Source organism: Lynx rufus, unplaced genomic scaffold, assembly GCF_022079265.1.
Source record: "Lynx rufus isolate CCGP_SWC_20201006 ecotype Redwood Valley unplaced genomic scaffold, mLynRuf1.p SCAF_1, whole genome shotgun sequence".
NCBI classification, from domain to species: Eukaryota; Metazoa; Chordata; class Mammalia; order Carnivora; family Felidae; genus Lynx; species Lynx rufus.
The window spans coordinates 218822777-218844807 of NW_025814823.1; positions in this window are offsets into that span (position 1 = coordinate 218822777).

Below are 22031 nucleotides of genomic sequence, written 5' to 3' on the forward strand. Positions count from 1 at the left end.
AAGAAAATAATGAAAAAAGAATCAGTTAACAGTGGGATATGTTCAAATGTCCTGTATAATTGGAGTTTCAAAAGGAGAAGATAGAGGGAGAAACAAAATATATATTTAAAAAATGACCAAAAAAAGTCTAAATATGATCAGAATCATAAACTCACAAACCCAAGACTTTCAAAGAAACCCAACCACAAGAAATGTGAAGATAACCACACCACTGATCAACACTGAGCTTCTATTACAATCCCTAAACCAGCAACTTCTCTATGTTTTTTACTAAGAAATCCCATTAGGCCTCCTTAATCAACCCTTCCCAACCACAATGTTTATATATATTTTTTAACTATCATTCTGTTTGATAGAAAGTTCATATAGATTTCTTTTTCTTATCTATGTTGAAAGATCTTTCAATTGTTGTTATTTTCTGCTATTTTGTATTATGGTTAAAGGTAGTAGCTTTATGACCAGGATCCTGTATCTTTCCCTATTTTTTTTTGTAGTTTCATGTTTTAGCTGCACTATTTTTTGTTTTTGTTATGTATGAGATCAATCTTATGCACTGTTTTAGATTATCTTGATCTTATTTATTTTGGCTTTTTTACATTAGATAATCTATTCACTTCAGGTCTTTCTGCTTCCCCTAAGATATTCCAACTCTCCAGCTACTCCAATCATTTGCAGAATGTGATTAAACACTGCAATTCAAGGACTGGGATCTGGCTTCATGGCAGTTGTGAAGGGAAAAGTGGTATCACCCCAAATTCTAGGAGCATCAATTCCCTGATGAGTGACTGTCAACCAATGGGAGCAGGAGATAGAAGGGAACTTCAAAGGGGTGCATGGGTGGCTCAGTCGGTTGAGCTTCATGATATCATGGTTGGTGAGTTTGAGCCCGTGTCCATGCTGACAGTGCAGAGCCTGTTTGGGATTCTTTCTGCCCCTCCCCCACTCACCTGAGCTCTTACTCTCTCTCTCCCTCTCTCTTTCTCTCTCTGAATTAATTAAAAAAGCAAAAAACAAAAACATGTCTTCTCCATCATGCTGTGTAAAGGAAAAGCACAAGATTTGTTGTTTCTCTACCCCTGTCTAGTTATGTCCTAGTTGGCTGAGCAGACATGCTATGTCTCTTTGTGAAGCAGTGGTCACCTGGAATGCATCACTTGTATGGTTTCCAGTCCATTCAAGACTGAACTCTTTTTGGGGCGCCTGGGTGGCGCAGTCGGTTAGGCGTCCGACTTCAGCCAGGTCACGATCTCGCGGTCCACGAGTTCGAGCCCCGCGTCGGGCTCTGGGCTGATGGCTCAGAGCCTGGAGCCTGTTTCCGATTCTGTGTCTCCCTCTCTCTCTGCCCCTCCCCCGTTCATGCTCTGTCTCTCTCTGTCCCAAAAATGAATAAACGTTGAAAAAAACTTTAAGAAAAAAAAAAAAAAGACTGAACTCTTTTCTTCTTCACTTTCACTGCTTAGTTTTTGCATCTCCCAAAAAAGCACTGCCACTTGGGCTTTGCTTCAGGTCAAACACAGTGTTCAAAGCATATTTTAAAGTTTTAGTGTGTGTGGGTGTATATGTGTCTCCCATCTCTGATTGCTTTAGATTTATATCCAATTTTACACCTTTTACATCTTTACATTTTACAAGTATTGAAATGTATTACATTAAAAATGCAATACTTTTTGGGGAACCTGGGTCGCTCAGGGGGTTAAGTGTTTGACTTCCGCTCAGGTGATGATCTCACAGTTCTTAGGTTTGAACCCTGCATCGGGCTCTGTGCTGACAGCTCAGAACCTGGAGCTTGCTTCAGATTCTGTGTTTCCCTCTCTCTCTGCTCCTCCCCCATTCAAGTTCTTTATTTCTCTCTCTCAAAAATAAATAAAAATTAAAGAAAATGCAATATTTTTCAAGGTATAGATTTAATATATAGTCATTTCAAAAATTTTTTTTTTCTGTTTATTTTTATTTTATTTTTCAATATATGAAATTTATTGTCAAATTGGTTTCCATACAACACTCAGTGCTCATCCCAAAAGGTGCCCTCCTCAATACCCATCACCCACCCTCCCCTCCCTCCCACCCCCCATCAACCCTCAGTTTGTTCTCAGTTTTTAAGAGTCTCTTATGCTTTGGCTCTCTCCCACTCTAACCTCTTTTTTTTTTTTTTCCTTCCCCGCCCCCATGGGTTTCTGTTAAGTTTCTCAGGGTCCACATAAGAATGAAACCATATGGTATCTGTCTTTCTCTGTATGGCTTATTTCACTTAGCATCACACTCTCCAGTTCCATCCACGTTGCTACAAAACGCCATATTTCGTTCTTCCTCATTGCCATGTAATACTCCATTGTGTATATAAACCACAATTTCTTTATCCATTCATCAGTTGATGGACATTTAGGCTCTTTCCATAATTTGGCTATTGTTGAGAGTGCTGCTATAAACATTGGGGTACAAGTGCCCCTTTGTATCAGCACTCCTGTATCCCTTGGGTAAATTCCTAGCAGTGCTATTGCTGGGTCATAGGGTAGGTCTATTTTTAGTTTTCTGAGGAACCTCCACACTGCTTTCCAGAGTGGCTGCACCAATTTGCATTTCCACCAACAGTGCAAGAGGATTCCCATTTCTCCACACCCTCTCCAGCATCTATAGTCTCCTGATTTGTTCATTTTGGCCACTCTGACTGGTGTGAGGTGATATCTGAGTGTGGTTTTGATTTGTATTTCCCAGATAAGGAGCGACGTTGAGCATCTTTTCATGTGCCTGTTGGCCATCCAGATGTCTTCTTTAGAGAAGTGTCTATTCATGTTTTCTGCCCATTTCTTCACTGGGTTATTTGTTTTTTGGGTGTGGAGTTTGGTGAGCTCTTTATAGATTTTGGATACTAGCCCTTTGTCCGATATGTCATTTGCAAATATCTTTTCCCATTCCGTTGGTTGCCTTTTAGTTTTGTTGGTTGTTTCCTTTGCTGTGCAGAAGCTTTTTATCTTCATAAGGTCCCAGTAATTCACTTTTGCTTTTAATTCCCTTGCCTTTGGGGATGTGTCGAGGAAGAGATTGCTACGGCTGAGGTCAGAGAGGTCTTTTCCTGCTTTCTCCTGTAGGGTTTTGATGGTTTCCGGTCTCACATTCAAGTCCTTTATCCATTTTGAGTTTATCTTTGTGAATGGTGTGAGAAAGTGGTCTAGTTTCAACTTCTGCATGTTGCTGTCCAGTTCTCCCAGCACCATTTGTTAAAGAGACTGTCTTTTTTCCATTGGATGTTCTTTCCTGCTTTGTCAAAGATGAGTTGGCCATACGTTTGTGGGTCTAGTTCTGGGGTTTCTATTCTATTCCATTGGTCTGTGTGTCTGTTTTTGTGCCAATACCATGCTGTCTTGATGATGACAGCTTTGTAGTAGAGGCTAAAGTCTGGGATTGTGATGCCTCCTGCTTTGGTCTTCTTCTTCAAAATTCCTTTGGCTATTCGGGGCCTTTTGTGGTTCCATATGAATTTTAGGATTGCTTGTTCTAATTTCGAGAAGAATGCTGGTGCAATTTTGATTGGGATTGCATTGAATGTGTAGATAGCTTTGGGTAGTATTGACATTTTGACAATATTTATTTTTCCAATCCATGAGCAGGGAATGTCTTTCCATTTCTTTAAATCTTCTTCAATTACCTTCATAAGCTTTCTATAGTTTTCAGCATACAGATCCTTTACATCTTTGGTTAGATTGATTCCTAGGTATTTTATGCTTCTTGGTGCAATTGTGAATGGGATCAGTTTCTTTATTTGTCTTTCTGTTGCTTCATTGTTAGTGTATAAGAATGCAACTGATTTCTGTACATTGATTTTGTATCCTGCAACTTTGCTGAATTCATGTATCAGTTCTAGCAGACTTTTGGTGGAGTCTATCGGATTTTCCATGTATAATATCATGTCATCTGCAAAAAGCGAAAGCTTGACTTCATCTTTGCCAATTTTGATGCCTTTGATTTCCTTTTGTTGTCTGACTGCTGATGCTAGAACTTCCAACACTATGTTAAACAACAGCGGTGAGAATGGACATCCCTGTCGTGTTCCTGATCTCAGGGAAAAAGCTCTCAGTTTTTCCCCGTTGAGGATGATGTTAGCTGTGGGCTTTTCATAAATGGCTTTTATGATCTTTAAGTATGTTCCTTCTATCCCAACTTTCTCAAGCGTTTTTATAAAGAAGTGGTACTGGATTTTGTCAAATGCATTTTCTGCATCGATTGACAAGATCATATGGTTCTTATCTCTTCTTTTATTAATGTGATGTATCACGTTGATTGATTTGCGAATGTTGAACCAGCCCTGCATCCCAGGAATGAATCCCACTCGATCATGGTGAATACTTCTTTTTATATGCTGTTGAATTCGATTTGCCAGTATCTTATTGAGAATTTTTGCATCCATATTCATCAGGGATATTGGCCTGTAGTTCTCTTTTTTTACTGGGTCTCTGTCTGGTTTAGGAATCAAAGTAATACTGGCTTCATAGAATGAGTCTGGAAGTTTTCCTTCCCTTTCTATTTCTTGGAATGGCTTGAGAAGGATAGGTATTATCTCTGCTTTAAACATCTGGTAGAACTCCCCTGGGAAGCCATCTGGTCCTGGACTCTTATTTGTTGGGAGATTTTTGATAACCGATTCAATTTCTTCGCTGGTTATGGGTCTGTTCAAGCTATTTCCTCCTGATTGAGTTTTGGAAGAGTGTGGGTGTTCAGGAATTTGTCCATTTCTTCCAGGTTGTCCAGTTTGTTGGCATATGGTTTTTCATAGTATTCCCTGATCATTGTTTGTATCTCTGAGGGATTGGTTTTAATAATTCCATTTTCATTCATGATTTTATCTACTTGGGTCATCTCCCTTTTCTTTTTGAGAAGCCTGCCTAGAGTTTGTCAATTTTGTTAATTTTTTCAAAAAACCAACTCTTGGTTTCGTTGATCTGCTCTACAGTTTTTTTAGATTCTATATTGTTTATTTCTGCTCTGATCTTTATTATTTCTCTTCTTCTGCTGGGTTTAGGCTGCCTTTGCTGTTCTGCTTCTATTTCCTTTAGGTGTGCTGTTAGATTTTGTATTTGGGATGTTTCTTGTTTCTTGAGATAGGCCTGGATTGCAATGTATTTTCCTCTCAGGACTGCCTTCGCTGCGTCCCAAAGCGTTTGGATTGTTGTATTTTCATTTTCGTTTGTTTCCGTATATTTTTTAATTTCTTCTCTAATTGCCTGGTTGACCCACTCATTCGTTAGTAGGGTGTTCTTTAACCTCCATGCTTTTGGAGGTTTTCCAGACTTTTTCCTGTGGTTGATTTCAAGCTTCATAGCATTGTGGTCTGAAAGTATGCATGGTATAATTTCAATTCTTGTAAACTTATGAAGGGCTGTTTTGTGACCCAGTATATGATCTATCTTGGAGAATGTTCCATGTGCACTCGAGAAGAAGGTATATTCTGTTGCTTTGGGATGCAGAGTTCTAAATATATCTGTCAAGTCCATCTGATCCAATGTATCATTCAGGGCCCTTGTTTCTTTATTGACCGTGTATCTAAATGATCTATCCATTTCTGTAAGTGGAGTGTTAAAGTCCCCTGCAAATACCACATTCTTATCAATAAGGTTGCTTCTGTTTATGAGTAATTGTTTTATATATTTGGGGGCTCCGGTATTCGGTGCATAGACATTTATAATTGTTAGCTCTTCCTGATGGATAGACCCTGTAACTATTATATAATGTCCTTCTTCATCTCTTGTTACAGCCTTAATTTAAAGTCTAGTTTGTCTGATATAAGTATGGCTACTCCAGCTTTCTTTTGGCTTCCAGTAGCATGATAAATAGTTCTGCATCCCCTCACTCTCAATCTAAAGGTGTCCTCAGGTCTAACATGAGTCTCTTGTAGACAGCAAATAGATGGGTCTTGTTTTTTTATCCATTCTGATACCCTATGTCTTTGGTTGGCGCATTTAATCCATTTACAATCAGTGTTATTATAGAAACATATGGGTTTAGAGTCATTGTGATGTCTGTATGTTTTATGCTTGTAGCGATGTCTGTGTTAGTTTGTCTCACAGGATCCCCCTTAGGATCTCTTGTAGGGCTGGTTTAGTGGTGATGAATTCCTTCAGTTTTTGTTTGTTTTGGAAGACTTTTATCTCTCCTTCTAGTCTAAATGACAGACTTGCTGGATAAAGGATTCTCGGCTGCATATTTTTTTCTGTTCAACACATTGAAGATCTTGTGCCAATCCTTTCTGGCCTGCCAAGTTTCAAAAGAGAGATCAGTCACGAGTCTTATAGGTCTCCCTTTATATGTTAGGGCACGTTTATTCCTTGCTGCTTTCAGACTATTCTCTTTATCCTTGTATTTTGCCAGTTTCACCATGATATGTTGTCCAGAAGATTGATTCAAGTTACGTCTGAAGGGGGTTCTCTGTGCCTCTTGGATTTCAATGCCTTCTTCCTTCCCCAGTTCAGGGAAGTTCTCAGCTATAATTTCTTCAAATACACCTTCAGCACCTTTCCCTCTCTCTTCCTCTTCTGGGATACCAATTATGCGTATATTATTTCTTTTTAGTGTATCACTTAGTTCTCTAATTTTCCCCTCATACTCCTGGATTTTTTTATCTCTCTTTTTCTCAGCTTCCTCTTTTTCCATAACTTTATCTTCTAGTTCACCTATTCTCTCCTCTGCCTCTTCAATCCGAGCCGTCGTCATTTCCATTTTATTTTGCATTTTGTTTAAAGCATTTTTCAGCTCCTCCTGACTGTTCCTTAGTCCCTTGATCTCTGTAGCAAGAGAGTCTCTGCTGTCCTCTATACTGTTTTCAAGCCCAGCGATTAATTTTATGACTATTATTCTAAATTCACTTTCTGTTATATTGTTTAAATCCTTTTTTATCAGTTTGTTGGCTGTCATTATTTCCTGGAGATTCTTTTGAGGGGAATTCTTCCGTTTTGTTATTTTGGATAGTCCCTGGAGTGGTGCAGGACTGCGGGGCACTTCCCCTGTGCTGTCTTGAATAACTGGAGTTGGTGGGCGGGCCGCAGTCAGACCTGATGTCTGCCCCCAGCCCACCGCTGGGGCCACAGTCAGACTGGTGTGTGCCTTCTCTTTTCCTCTCCTAGGGGCGGGATTCACTGTGGGGTGGTGTGGCCCTCTGGCCTACTTGCACACTGCCAGGCTTGTGGTGCTGGGGATCTGGCGTATTAGCTGGGGTGGGTAGGCAAGGTGCACGGGGGCAGGAGGAGCAGGCTTAGCTCGCTTCTCCTTCGGTGATCCACTTCAGGAGGGGCCCTGTGGCAGCGGGAGGGAGTCAGACCCGCTGCTGGAGGGTTGGCTCCGCAGAAGCACAGCGTTGGGTGTTTGCGCAGAGCAAGCAAGTTCCCTGGCAGGAACCGGTTCCCTTTGGGATTTTGGCTAGGGGATGGGTGAGGGAGATGGCGCTGGCCAGCGCCTTTGTTCCCTGCCAAGCTGAGCTCTGTCGTCCAGGACTCAACAACTCTCCCTCCCGTTGTCCTCCAGCCCTCCCGTTCTCCGAGCAGAGCTGTTAGGTTATCACCTTCCAGATGTCAAGTCCTGCTTGCTGTCGGAACACATTCCGTCTGGCCCCTATGCTTTTGCCAGCCAGACTCGGGGGCTCTGCTTGGCTGGTGGGCCCCCCCTCCCCCTCCCTTCCGCGCCAGTCCGTGCAGTGCGCACTGCCTCTCCGCCCTTCCTACCCTCTTACTTGGGCCTCTTGTGTGCGCTTGGCTCCAGAGATTCTGTTCTGCTAGTTTTTGGCAGCTTTCTGGGTTATTTAGGCAGGTGCAGGTGGAATCTAAGTGATCAGCAGGACGCACGGTGAGCCCAGCGTCCTCCTACGCCACCATCTTCCTCGAACCCCTCAAAAATTTTTTTAGATAAAAAAGGAGAAGAAAATAAAACTCAGAGTCAAATAGTATATTTTTAGTATATTTCCTTCCAGTCATTGTCTGTATCTGTGTGAATGTATGTGTGTACGTGTGTATTAAATGGTGATGTATTTCCTGATAAAACTTCTAGTATTCAACTGTATAGCTTATTTTTCTATTTAACAATATGTGGTAATTATTACATGCTATTAAATATGTCTTTAATATATTATTTAAAATTTGATTTCATAAAGTGAAGATGGCCTTAATTACTCATAATTTGTATATCAGATTTTATATGTGTGTATGCACAAAGCAGTTCTTGGCAACAGTTTCAAACTTTTTTTTAGTTTTTTCATTAGGATAATTTCTCTAAAATTGGCTTACTTGGTCAACGATTAAATGTTATATCTATTATTCAAAATCATTTATTTTTGAGAGAGACAGAGATAGAACATGAGCGGGGGGATGGGCAGAGACAGAGGGAGAAAATCAGAAGCAGGCTCCAGGCTTTGAGCTGTCAGTACAGAGCCTGATGCAGCGCTCAAACCCTTCAACTGTGAAAGCATGACCTGAATCTAAGTCAGACACTCAACCGACTGAACCATTCAGGTGCCTCTATTCTTCAAATTCTTAATACTTGTAAAGTACATTTTAAAAAATATTTTCAGTTTATAGGTAAACATTCTATATAATATACATATAGGAATAAGTATATTTTGGGTATATTATATATTTCATATAATATTTTATCTTATTATACTTATTATATATTTATATCCTTATTCTCTTAAGAAGGTAAATTTCAATTTACACGCTTTTTGCCACAATAAGAATAATCAACCAATCAAAGAGAATGAAATCCACATTCACTTCAAATCCCTTGTATTTTTATATTTTGAAACATAACCAGACATAATCACAGGTTATTATTTACAAGTAAAAAATAATTTTAGAAAAGAGAGATCTGATAATGCTACCTAGCCAAATGGCCCAATATTCTATGAGTATAATGGGATAATTTGATATCAATTTCCTCCTCAATATATATATGCAGGACAGCATATATATGCATAACACTTACGCAGTATTCTTCCAAAAATGGAAAATCTACCTAATTATTAAAAAAATTCAGATAATTTGAAATGCCTATTATTTCAAGCAAATTGTTCTGTACTTTTCACAAATGTCTATTTCATGAGGGAAAAATAAAAGCATAGGAACTTCTCTAGTTTAAAGACCAAATAGACCTAACAAATAAATACAAAATGAGTAACCCTGGATTGTATGCTAGATTTGGAGGAAAATGCTCTAAAGCATATTATTAGGATAAATAGCAAAATTTTAGTATGGATTGTAAATTACAAAATACCATTGTATCTGTGTTATGTTAGATGCCTGTTAAATTTACTGTGCTTTTGAAAAAGAATGACTTTGGCTCAGGGAAAGATCTTAAGTTCATAGAAATATTTTCAAGTGGGATAACAATATCATTCTTCTATTTGTTTAGAGAGAAATAGATGAGATAGATGATAGATGATAGATAGATAGATGGATGGATAGATAGATAGGTAGATAGATACAAATAGAGCAAGCATATGTAACAAAATATCAACAATTGGTGAATGTAGATAAAAGATATACAGATTTACTTGGACTATTTTTTTCAAACTATTTGTTTAAAAATAGATAAAACAAATAAAACTATCTAGACATTGTAAACCACAAATATCATTATATTATATACACTGATACAAAACAATGTTCTTCATCACAGAGTTACTGCTAATGTGGAAGATTACTGGAAACTTCCCCATGATACTATTTAACAGAGCAGAGAGAGAAATATAGAGCAGTGTCTTAACCTTGTGATAGAGATATAAGTGGTCTAGCATGGACTAAAACTTACTAGTACTATATATACATATAATTACAGTGGAGAGCAGCAAGAATTTTATTCTTGAAAGGAAACATTCAAATTTGCAAATATTATCAAAGAGCCCTTCTGATCTACATTTTGACAACTTTTCATTATGAGCATGTTATGACAGCTTGTAGGAGCATAGGCTATTTATGCAAATGTTGCAAGTACCAAAAAATGCCCTGGGGCTAATTGTGTCACCCTTTTTTTTTTTCAATTTTAACTTTTTATTTAAATATGAATATACATACAGAAAAGCATATATAAGTACATAGATGATAAATTTTTACAAACTGAGAACGCCTGTAAGAGCACACAGATTGGGATATAGAATTTTACCAGCACTCCAGAAGCCAGCCCCCTTATTACCACAGTCACCACCACCCCTCTCCCACCCCAACACGGATAACCACGTTCTTGATTTATAACATGATATATATGTTTTGCTTGTTTTGGTACTTTGCATCAATGAAAGGAAATCTCTACACTTGACTATCAAGGGCTGGAGCTAGCCTGGCTCTAACAGCTTGCCTAAGGTGCTTTCCTTTGAATGTATTAAAATATAATTTTAAAATGTCAAAATTGAATCAAAAGTTCCTCTAAAGATATATGCTTTTCCCTGGCTCTCCCACAATAATATGTAAATTAAGAGGCCAAAAATGTGTGTGGTCTTGATTATTTTTTCTTTGCCAGTATCATGGAGTGTATTTTCCACAGCAAACCTACTGTAGTTGTTTTAACAGTTAAAATATAAAAAGACCACTTCTATGTTATTATATACCATAATAAGGAGTATAATAAACAACATTATCACACTGACAGAAATAGCAATATTCAGATATAAAAGGTTTCTGATAAACCATGAGATAGCAAACTGTTTAATCCATGTGCTTCCAACCAAATTACTTTTACATATTTTCATATTTAAAGGTAATTACATTTATAACTCATCATTGAAAAGAAAAGGCTCCGAGAAAATTAACACGTAGACTTGACCAATGAATCAGAACATTCGGATGCTGACTTTCCATATTTATTTACTATTTGATGGCTCAGTTTCTCCAGTATTGATGCCTTGTATAAGATTATTGTAAGAATTTTGAAGCTTTATGTAAAGTCTTTACAGAGCTACAGAGTTGTCTCAAACTCAAATATTATTATTAGAATATATTTCTCTTATAAGTGATTGTCCTTAATTTATGAACAATTTATAGAAACATATAAGACTGAGAATATTGCTAACAAACAAATAGAAAGTAATCCTTTAAATCAGTAACAACAGTTCACAGTACATGGAAGTATAAATAATTATGGAAATAGAAAATATTTAATATATATAAAATATATAATATATATAAGCCTAAGATGGATTTCATTCTTTTTGATTGATTCATTATTTTTATTGAATTTTTTTTCAATTTTTATTATTTTATTGTGGCAAAAGACATGTAAAATGAAATTTACCTTCTTAATAGAATTTTAAGTATACTGAGGCACCTGGGTGGTTCAGTCGGTTGAGTGTCTGACTTCAGCTCAGGCCATGATCTCACAGTTTTTGGGTTCGAGCCCCATGTTGGGCTCTGTGCTGACAGCTCAGAGCCTGGAGCCTGCTTTGGATTCTGTGTCTCCCTCTCTCTTTGCCCCTTCCCTGATCATACTCTGTCTCTCCCCATCTCAAAAATAAACATTCAAAAAAGTTAAAAAAAAGAATTTTAAGTCTTCAGTACACTATTGCTAGTATACATTGATGTACAGCAGATCTCTAAAATGTGTTTGTGTTGCATGAAAAAAACTCTATACCCGTTCAAAAGAACTCTCCATTTTTCTTTCCCCCCTCCCTCTGGAAACTTCCATTCTACTTTCTAATTTATGAGTTTGACTATTTTAGATGGCTCATATAATTGAAATCTTAGAACATTTATCCTCCTATGACTGGCATATTTCTTCTAGCAAAAGGTTCATATTTCATCCATGCTGTAGTATGGGATAGAATTTCCTTTTTAAAGGCTGAATAGTATTCCACTGTACATATATATTTACATATAATATATATGTATATATGTATAATTTTATTTATCCATCTGTTGATGGAAATTTACATTGTTTCCTCCTTTGTTGTGAATAATGCTGCAGTGAGCATGGAATGTGCACATCTCTTTGAGATCCTGTTTTCAGTTCTTTTGGATAAATGCCCAGAAATGGGATTGCAAAATATCTGATAGTTGTATTTTTAATACTTGAGGAATCTCCATAAAGTTTTCCACAGCAACTGTATCATTTTATATTCCCACTAGCAATGCACAAGAGTTTCCATTTCTCCACATCCTTTCAGAACTTGTTATTTTTCTTTTCTTTCTCTGTCTCTCTCTTTCTTTTTGATAATGGTCATCCTAACAGGTGTGAGGTGATAGTCCAACATGCTTTTGACTTTCATTTCCTTGATGACTAGTGATGTTGAACATGTATTTCTTTCATATGTCTCTTGGCTAACTGTATGTCTTCTTTAAAGAAATGTCTACTCAAGTCCTTTGCCCAATTTTTAATTGAGAGGGTTTTTTGTTTTTAATGGGGTTATTTTATTTTGTTTTTTTTTTTTATAGAGTTCCTCATTTATTTTGGAAATTAACCCTTATCAGATATATGGTTTGCAAATATTTTTTTCATGCTTGATAGGTTAACTTTCACTCTGTTGATTCTTTCCTTTGCTGTGTGGTAACTTTTTAGTTTGATGTAGGCACACTTGTCTATTTTTGTATTTCTTGCCTGTGCTTTTGGTGTCATCGCCATGAAATCATTGTTAAGATCAATGTTATAAACTGTATGATTTTTGCCTAGGAGTTTTAGAATTTCAGGGCTATGTTTAAGTGTTTAATAGTAGAAGCAGAAAAGGGAACAAGAAAGACAACACAGAAGAGAATATCCGTGAGATATAAACTATGAGGGAGTCAGGAACTGACAACTGGCACCAAGGAAGGAAGTAGGAACTCAACTGACAACCTGAAAAGAATTAGACACCTTTATCCTAAAACTATGTAAGAATGGGATTTTCCAAAAAATGAGTAAGACTAGAGGTTGACTGCGCCCAAGAACCTCCAGGAAAGAGTCCAGACTGACCAACACTGTGATTTTTCCTTGTAAGATTCTAAGCTGATCAGTCACTTTGACTTCTGACTGACATAAGTGTGATAAAATAAATGCATGTTATTTTAAGCCACTACATTTGTGGTAATTTATTCTGCAGAAATAGAAAACAAATACAGATTGTGTATATGTATGTATGTATGGATATATGGAAGGATGGATTTATATGGGATTAGAAATTAATTTTCATTCTCTCCATTGGTGATTTAAGTTAAATTGGGCATTATTAAATTCTCCAGTCACAAGATGACTTTGTCATAAATTCTTCCTGAGACAGTTGTTTATGTATTATAGCCAGAAAATATTTTGACTTTATTTAAGCTGTTCTACCATTTCCTAATTAATTATCTGTACAGACTACCAATCTTAACTTCCAATGCCTTCACAGTTGGGGTAAAATATTAAAAAGAATGGACATTATTGGTGTTTTTCTCAGCTCTATTGGGTTTTTTGTCAAAGTCTTTATTCTTTTTATGCCATCGAAACCATTTTATTCTTTGTATATGCTGGAGGCACACAACTAACTTTCCTAAGCTGCTGCATTTAAACTTTAATTTGATTTACTTATGTCTTATATAATATTTAATTACATAATTAATCTTGACCACTAGAGAGATGATCATTCATGTTCAATCAGTCATTTAGAACTCAAAGTCATATGTATACATTTTCCCCACTTTCCTGATTATTTTCAGATATTGGTAACTGTTTAGCAAAGGAGATGGGCTTACCAGAATTCAGAAAACAGAAACTAAATTAATATAGTTTCTAATGAAATATGATCGTAACTTAAACATACTGTTGCACAACTGGATAACAATAAGGGCAAAATGATTATTTTCAACCTTATTTATGAAAAATAAAATCTGACACTTTAAAATTATGTTTATATATTTTAAAATATGAGCTAATAATGTTCTTGTATAACTGTGTATAAATATTTTTTCATTTTGTGTTTTGACACTATATTTTTTGCTTTAGTTCTTAGAAATAATGCAATATTGTAATGATTTTTGTTTCCCATTGATATGTTTTAAGTATTTCCTATATATCTGTTTATATTCAAAGCAATCTTTTAGAAATTCATGTAGCATTTTCCCTCCTAGAGGTTTAATGCAAGACATTTTTATCTTTAGTGGTAAATAGATCTGACAACATGTTTAGCCACAAAGCCAAGAAGATTAATAATATCTGTTAAAGGAAAATTAAAAACATTCTTTTCCATCTAAAAAGAAAAAGTAAATTACTGCAACAAATACATTAATGCAGTTAATCCATTACATTTATAGATTCCATTATGTAAATTTATTAGATTTTTATCCAACATCATTTATTCAGAATAATGCAATCTTATAAGCCATAAATTGAAGCTTGCTAATGGATTCAGATATGTTTATATTTTTTAAGCACTGAGGAGTAGAAATGCAAATACTGTTGGGCCACAAGTGACTCAGATCATTCATCCATGAATGAAGACAAAAACTCATCAAAGGCACAAAAGATGATCAGGTGTACATGAATATCAGCATATATTTTCAAGGGAATGCTACTATCTAGTAAAATCTGCATTCAATGTTAATGAATGGGAAAATGTTAAAAAAATACTTTAGTATTGTGTCATTCATTCAGCTTAGTAACTCCCAACTTTGTGTGAATGTTGGTAGTTCTGGTTCAAAACAGAAGCTCTCAGGTTATCTCCTGACAATTTATTTTTTTCTCCCGATTTGTTTCTGTTTTCCAAAATTAATGCATAAGATAATTACAAAATTTCTAAGAGCAATTGAAGATCAGAGATAAAAGAAAAGAAAACCTATTATTGATTTTCATGCTTCAATTAGATCCCACCAGCCATTAACCTTGTAACAATCCTCACCTATATGCTAAGTAATTAGTATGGTCTCCAAATCCTGAAGTCCTTATTCTGAGAACCATTTTATTTACATGGAGCCAATAGTGTTGATTTAACAGTTCTATGTGATAGTTTAATATTCTAATTATTTACATTATTGATAACTAGAAATCATATATATGTTTTTTCAATGAGTACGTATTCTCACTCAAAATTTGCACTGTCTAGAATAGTATTTCTAAGTTTAGAATGCCTGTTAGAAGAAGTAATCTATAAAAATGCTTCCATTTATAATATTTTTATTATAAATAATTTTTGGTAGAGGGTTTGGAGTAAGATATGAACATACTTATGCTAAAGAATATCTCAATAAAAACATAATGCCACATATATGGTTCTACTTGAATCAGTGCTATTTTCATAGGTCTACTGTTAAACATAACCTCATAATAAAAGTTGCCTCTTTCCTTTGAAGATTATCTTACATAAGGAAAGTCCATGTTATATTACAACCACGGAGAAATTTTCAGTGTGCATTGAGTGGACAGCTAAATGAGCTAATTTTCCTTTTAATTAGGTGACAAAAGAAAACATATCATTATTTTATTTAAAAAGGAAATCTCTCAATGACTGGTAGAAGCTCTAAATATGTAAATTAGTAATGGATCAGAAGCCAAATATATGTATGTTTTCATATGAATACATAAATAAATTGGTCTTTAGTTTTCTTATCATAAAAAATATGTATTAACTAAATAATTATGGGTAGAAGTGCAAATACACATAGTTTAAATGAACATTTAAATGAATAAATACCTAAAGATGCACCTGTGTTAAATAACTCTTGCTTTCTGTGCTGATAGTGGTGCTCTTGCCATTAGGTGAACCTTCCTAAAATCCGCTGGACTTGAGAGGAAGCAGAGTGGCCATGGTGGGCAAGCTGAGCTGATTTTCCAGAAAAAGGCTAAAATCACAAAAAGATTGTTTTGAGGCTTGAATGAGTTGAGCCCAATTGCAGATCTAAGAGAATGCTGGCTATTAAGAGATGCAAGCATTTTGAACTAGGAGGAGGTAAGAAGAGAAAGGGCCAAAAGATCCAGTTTTCACCTTCGTATTTTGTTACCTTATGAAAACAATAAAATTTCGAGGTTATGTTCACTGCAAAAGAAATATATCTTAATGAATATATGCACACTTTGTTCAACACACCCTATTCACATGTGGTCACTACAAGTTCTTGTCCCTACTGAAAAATGAAATAATATGAAGGAAAAAAAAAAGAAATAGGAATATAAGAGTTGCTATGTAAGTTCTAAAAACTGTGGAACAATGTCATTTTATAGAACATAAAATTCCTACTAAGTCTAATGCAAATGGAAAATATTCCAAACTACATAAAGATCCTGAGGTGCAACTCACAAATAGTCTTTTTTTTTTTTTAATTTTTTTTTTCAACGTTTATTTATTTTTGGGACAGAGAGAAACAGAGCATGAACGGGGGAGGGGCAGAGAGAGAGGGAGACACAGAATGGGAAACAGGCTCCAGGCTCTGAGCCATCAGCCCAGAGCCTGACGCGGGGCTCGAACTCACGGACCGCGAGATCGTGACCTGGCTGAAGTCGGACGCTTAACCGACTGCGCCACCCAGGCGCCCCACAAATAGTCCTTATTAGAACTTACTACTGCAATAAATTGGCCGGCCCTAAGAGGATTCCCTTTGGGGAATGTAGTGTAGTCCCAAATATGTACCTTCCTAAATCGGTAACCTGGGATATATTATTTACCTTAATTTCTACCATGGTATTAAAAATTGAATCAATGGTAGTATTCACCTGTGTTGGTATGAATCATCTGAGGAGTAGGATCAAGACCATTTAAATATGCAAGGATGTTAGAGGGAAACTGAGGAGAGAGCTTCTTAAGATTGGAACAGCCATCTAAGAACAAGTGAAGTCTGACCCATAAAGAAGGAAAATGAAAGACAGATTTAGTAGAAGGTTTGTAAACTGCTGTGCAATGGAGAAAATTTTAGCAAGGCTGTTGAGGAGTCTTTAAGCCAAAAATAATCACCAGGGGTACGTTAGGTCTCCCAGGAATGGGTCTACAGCAGTGTCCCTGCTGAACTCAGTTACTGCCTGGGAGCCGCCCGAGTGAAGTATGGACTGAGTACACATGCAGAGATGGGTTTCAGAGCATAGCAGCTGAGGCCTTGGGTTAACTTTTCTCCCTGTAGTCAAGGGTCTGTGAGGTGCATTTCTGTGGCCACTTCATTACCTCATAGAGTTACGAATTTTACAAAAACAATTTTATAAAATGCTTAAAAGGTTTTTGCTCGATAAATGCTTGCTATTATTTGAAACTGGAAAGAACCTGCCCTCAAGTAGTGAAATAAACTGCAGTTCACATGTGGATCCTTAGAGCTATGAAGGTTCACAGAATTCAGAATTGCTAAACCAGAACGCCCAAGTACAAACTGAGGAATGCAAAGGGCACATGCAGCAAGGAACGAGGCTTTCTTCTTTTTTCCTTCTTTTTCCTGACCTAGCAGTAGCATCAGGGAGTTGAAGATCAGCCTTTCTAAGGGAGAAGACCAAGGGAAAATTGAACATTTCAGGTTGCTCCTGATACAACACATTCACTGATTATAGAGAATAAACTGCATTAAGGCAGTATAAGCACAGAGCACCCAGCCTCCAGGGATGTGTGAACAGAGCAGTCTTACAGGGCTTTTGTAAACAAGTGAAGTATATAACTTGCAAATTCTGACAGAATTAAAAATGTAAATTAAGTTAAAACAAATACCTTATTTTTATATGACATACAAGCTTTTATACTTAGAATATGATTCAAATGCAGAGTCCTCCTTATGTACACACTTTTCTCAGGTTCTATGCTGCAGTATTGGATATTAGACCATAAAGGGACTTAACATTTCTAATGATGCATTTATGTTCAAGGACAGTATTTTATACCTGTTCTATGATACTTCAGCTATAACATACTATATTCAAATTTAAACCATGCTCAAAGACTTGCATCATCAAACTTGAATGAGTGTAGATGAGGACAGGAGGAGCACTCAACAATGAGAACAATATAAGAACTTAAAATTGCATGCCATTGTTGAGACAAAAGGACTGTTCATACCACACAGCACGGAAAAGTTTCAAGAGGTAAAGACATCTACACATTTTCTTTCTATAGCTACAAACTGCCACATGTGCTGCTGAGTATAATTTTTTAAATTTTGTTTTTGGGGGGCCTGGGCAGCTCAGTTCATTAAACTTCCAACTCTTGATTTTGGCTCAGGTCATGATCTCACGGTTCTGATATGGAGGGCTGTGTGGGGTTCCGTGCTGAGCACGGAGTTTGCTTGGGAATTTCTCTCTCCCTTTGTCTCTCTGCCCTTGCTTTGCTCACTCTCTCTCTCTCTCTCCAAATAAATAAACATTTAAAAAAGTAAAATAAATTTTATTTTCATTTTGGAAATACTGGAAATTACCAGGAGTAAATTCCTGATCAAGAAGCACTGTGACATCGATGCAAGGCATTGTAGTCATGAATCATTTCAACAACTTAAACTTTCTGAGCCTCAGTTTTCATACTCATAAAGCAAAGTGTAAATAACTTTCTCATTATAATGCTCTTATATTAAATTTATAATATATGTAAAATATTTACCACATATCTACATCAAAGTAAGAAATGATAAGAAAAAATCTTGAACTCATATAGTAGGCTATCACAGAAGGAGGCAGAATGTCTGTATTGATAGGAGCTTCCAGACTGGTGAAAGCATCCATGTGTTGGGAGAGTCACACACCCCAAAGCTACAGGGACAGAAGATCCTGTGCTCTATATCCTTCTGAACCTTGCCCTGTGTACCTCTTCCTCTGCCTACCCATCTATGCTTTTTATAACAGCCTTTATAATAATAGCAAACATAAGACAACATCTATGAACATAAGAAGAGAAATCTCAGATTCAAATGAATACATGAGCTATTCAGATAGCAAGCGAAAACAACACTTATTTCCTAATGCTGAACTCTGAGATCAGTGGAGTCCTAGTTTTAGTCATATTTGGAGATGATGTCATATTTATGGAAGAGATTAACAAATTTTTATGATATAAATCATGTTTTAAATTTATCTGGCTACCTCAACGTACATATGAATACCAATGTATGTCAAGGAGGATAGAACTGAAAGTGTACTGTGTTTACCCAGAAGACAATAAAACTTTTGAAGTTGGGGACATACATATAATTCTCAGGGTAAGCTTAAAAATTTTTAACTCTGTGGCAAAAATTTAAACAACGTATGGGTTCATCCAATTCTGAAAGTACAATCTCATTCATGAAACTAGTGAAATAAAAGATTCCATTATTTAAATCGTGTACTAAATTCACTGTATCGGGGCACCCTGGTGGCTCAGTAACTTGGATGTCTGACTCTTGGTTTCGGCTCAGGACATGATCTCACAGTTTCCGTTTCTTGAGTTTGAGCCCCACATTGGGCTTTGTGCTGCTAGCACAAAGCCTGCTTGGGATTCTCTCTCTCGGCCCCTGCCCTTTTTGCACTGTCTCTGTCTTCTCAAGATAAATTAAAAAAAAAAAATGTTCAATGTATCATAAGCCTCATCACTATAAACAGTCCTATAATTTTCTAACATTAGCATTTTTCTAAATTTTAATTAGTAAGGTTATGTTTTCAATTATTAACAGATGATTACATATGTTGTTAAACAGTGAAAGTTTTGTAAATATATACTGACTAAAATCCAACTTCTGTTGATGCAGGAATTGAACTGATCCAACTCAACTCATTTAAAGTATGTCTACCAGATGGAAGTAAAAGGATTTTTGTATATCTAATTTTTAGATATTTACAAATATTCTTCATACTTACATATATCTTATTATCAAAGCACTGATGATAAATCATGTTCATTTAAGAAAGAAAATATTCACAGAGAGGCAGGATATATTTCAGGCGTGTTTATTTCATTGAATATTAAATCACTGGAAAAGTGTTAAGTCCTGTTCAGAAAACCTATACTCTCCTAATAAGCTCTGCATTATGCAATTGAAATTTTGGATAATGACTATTTCTCCAAAGTTTCTGCTTAGTTATTTTATTTTTTCTCTTTTTTTTCTTTAATTCCTTTTTTTTATTTACAAAGAAGTAATTTACTCAAACATGAAAGTAAAGTAAAATGGCAAGTGATTATGTAATATTTTGAAGCGTATTTTTTTATAAGCTTACATTCCACTCATCTAATTATCTCAAGAGATATCTCTGTATTTAACTGATGGTTTCCAGCCTCATAAAGGTAGAAACTGGCATATTGAAAAAACTATGAGTTGTGATCATTTGTGGCCTATAGAAATGATAACTTACAGCATGTGATTTTTTAGCTCTGTAGAAAACTAATCTATCATTTAGCTGACTTGACTGTCTTACTTGTGCATTCTTTCTTTAATGAGTTCTTCAAACTCCTTTTAGCATGATTTCTTGTCTTTCTGCTAGTGCCTTATTAGTAATTAGAGAAAAACTTTGAAACTGAGCCAAAACCCAAAACAAAATCAAGCCAAAAGTCTTTCAATATTTTGCATTTACCCATTTTCCATTATCTTCTTTCCCTCCCTAACTCACCTATATTTGTTCCTTCTTTTTTTCTTCCTCTCTTCCTTCTTTCCCTTATTGACTCTCCCATCTTCATTTCCTATTCTTTGCCTTCAATCCTTTCTCCCTTCAATTTTTCCTTTCATTTTTTCTACATTTACCCTTTTTTGACCAAACTGCATGTGAGCAGTTTGGTAAGCACTGAGCAATTTTGTAAGCACTGATAATATTTGTATCTCATTATAGCTTTATTATAATGCACCATAAAATTCTGCACAAAGGTCTTAGTTTTGATAAAGTTCAATTTACCTATGTTCTTTTGTTGTCTGTGCTATTGATTTCATATTCCAGAAATTATTGCCAAATCCAATGTCATAAAACTTTTTCTCTGTATGTTCTCTTTAAGAGTTTTATTTATGGTTTTTGAACCATTTGGGGTTAATTTTTGTATGTCATGTAAGGTAAGGATCCAAATTCATTCTTTTGCATTTGTATAACCAATTCATTTTTTTGCATTTGTATACACAATTTTTCCAGCACTGTATGTCGAAAACACTGACATTTCCCCATTGACTGTCCCTGGCACTCTATATTACTTTGAGTCACTGAAGTCTCAAATATGGTTTGAAGTTACCTTAGTAAGTAATGTGTCTTATAGGTCATAATGATGAATCACCCCAAATTATAAACATTTATGTTATAAAATAGTACCTCGAGGTTCTGAAATATGTAGTTTACTTTGAGGCTTTGGGTTCGATCATTTAACTGATTTCATTTTCTGTTTATTTTTCCGAGATAAGTGAAATTATTGATCATAAACTTCCATCCTATAGATCACACAAAACCAGATTAATGTGGATTGTGAAATAAGAGAAAAGATATCATACTAAAGTCGATAGTCATTTTTAACTGACACAGACTTAAGAGTCTTTAGTAGTATAAATGGAAAACCTGCACAACACAGCCATGTCAATTTATGAAAGGTTACACTTGTTTGTGTCAAGTGCCTGAGTCTCCCTCTTATATTTTTGGTTTGCCTGATTCTAAGAACCAGCATATTTTAGAGGTCTCTACTTCTAAGACCTTGTTCTGATAGAAATAGTTTCCAACAGACTGGAAGAAAATGCAGGTGACTGACATTTACACAGTAAATTATTTCAACTATTGCTGTTTCTTTAATCACACACTACATGTCTGCCACTTCTAATAACAGCTTGGTGTCTGGCAGACATTCTGTTTTATCTCTGAATTTCGCTGCTTATGTGATCCCTCGTGAATAACTTAGTCTAGTCATTATGCACATTTTTAGATTCATGCTCACTGTAATTTCATTGCTTCCACGTGTCTCTGTTCAAGACTAACTGGCACTGATGCTTGGTCTAATCTGACCTATGTGTTCCCTCTGCTTCTGTTAGAGTTTCCATAGACCAGGTACCTGCCACATTTATTTGTAGAAATTGCTCCTTGGTTCAAAAACAAAATCAGAAAAGATCTTTCTTCTGTCTTTTGCACAGCTGTATTGAACATGACTTTGTGTTTCTATTTCTGAATTATTTCATTCACTGAATTGTTGGTCTCATATTTCAGCCTAAGAGTCACAACCTGTGTCTCTATTA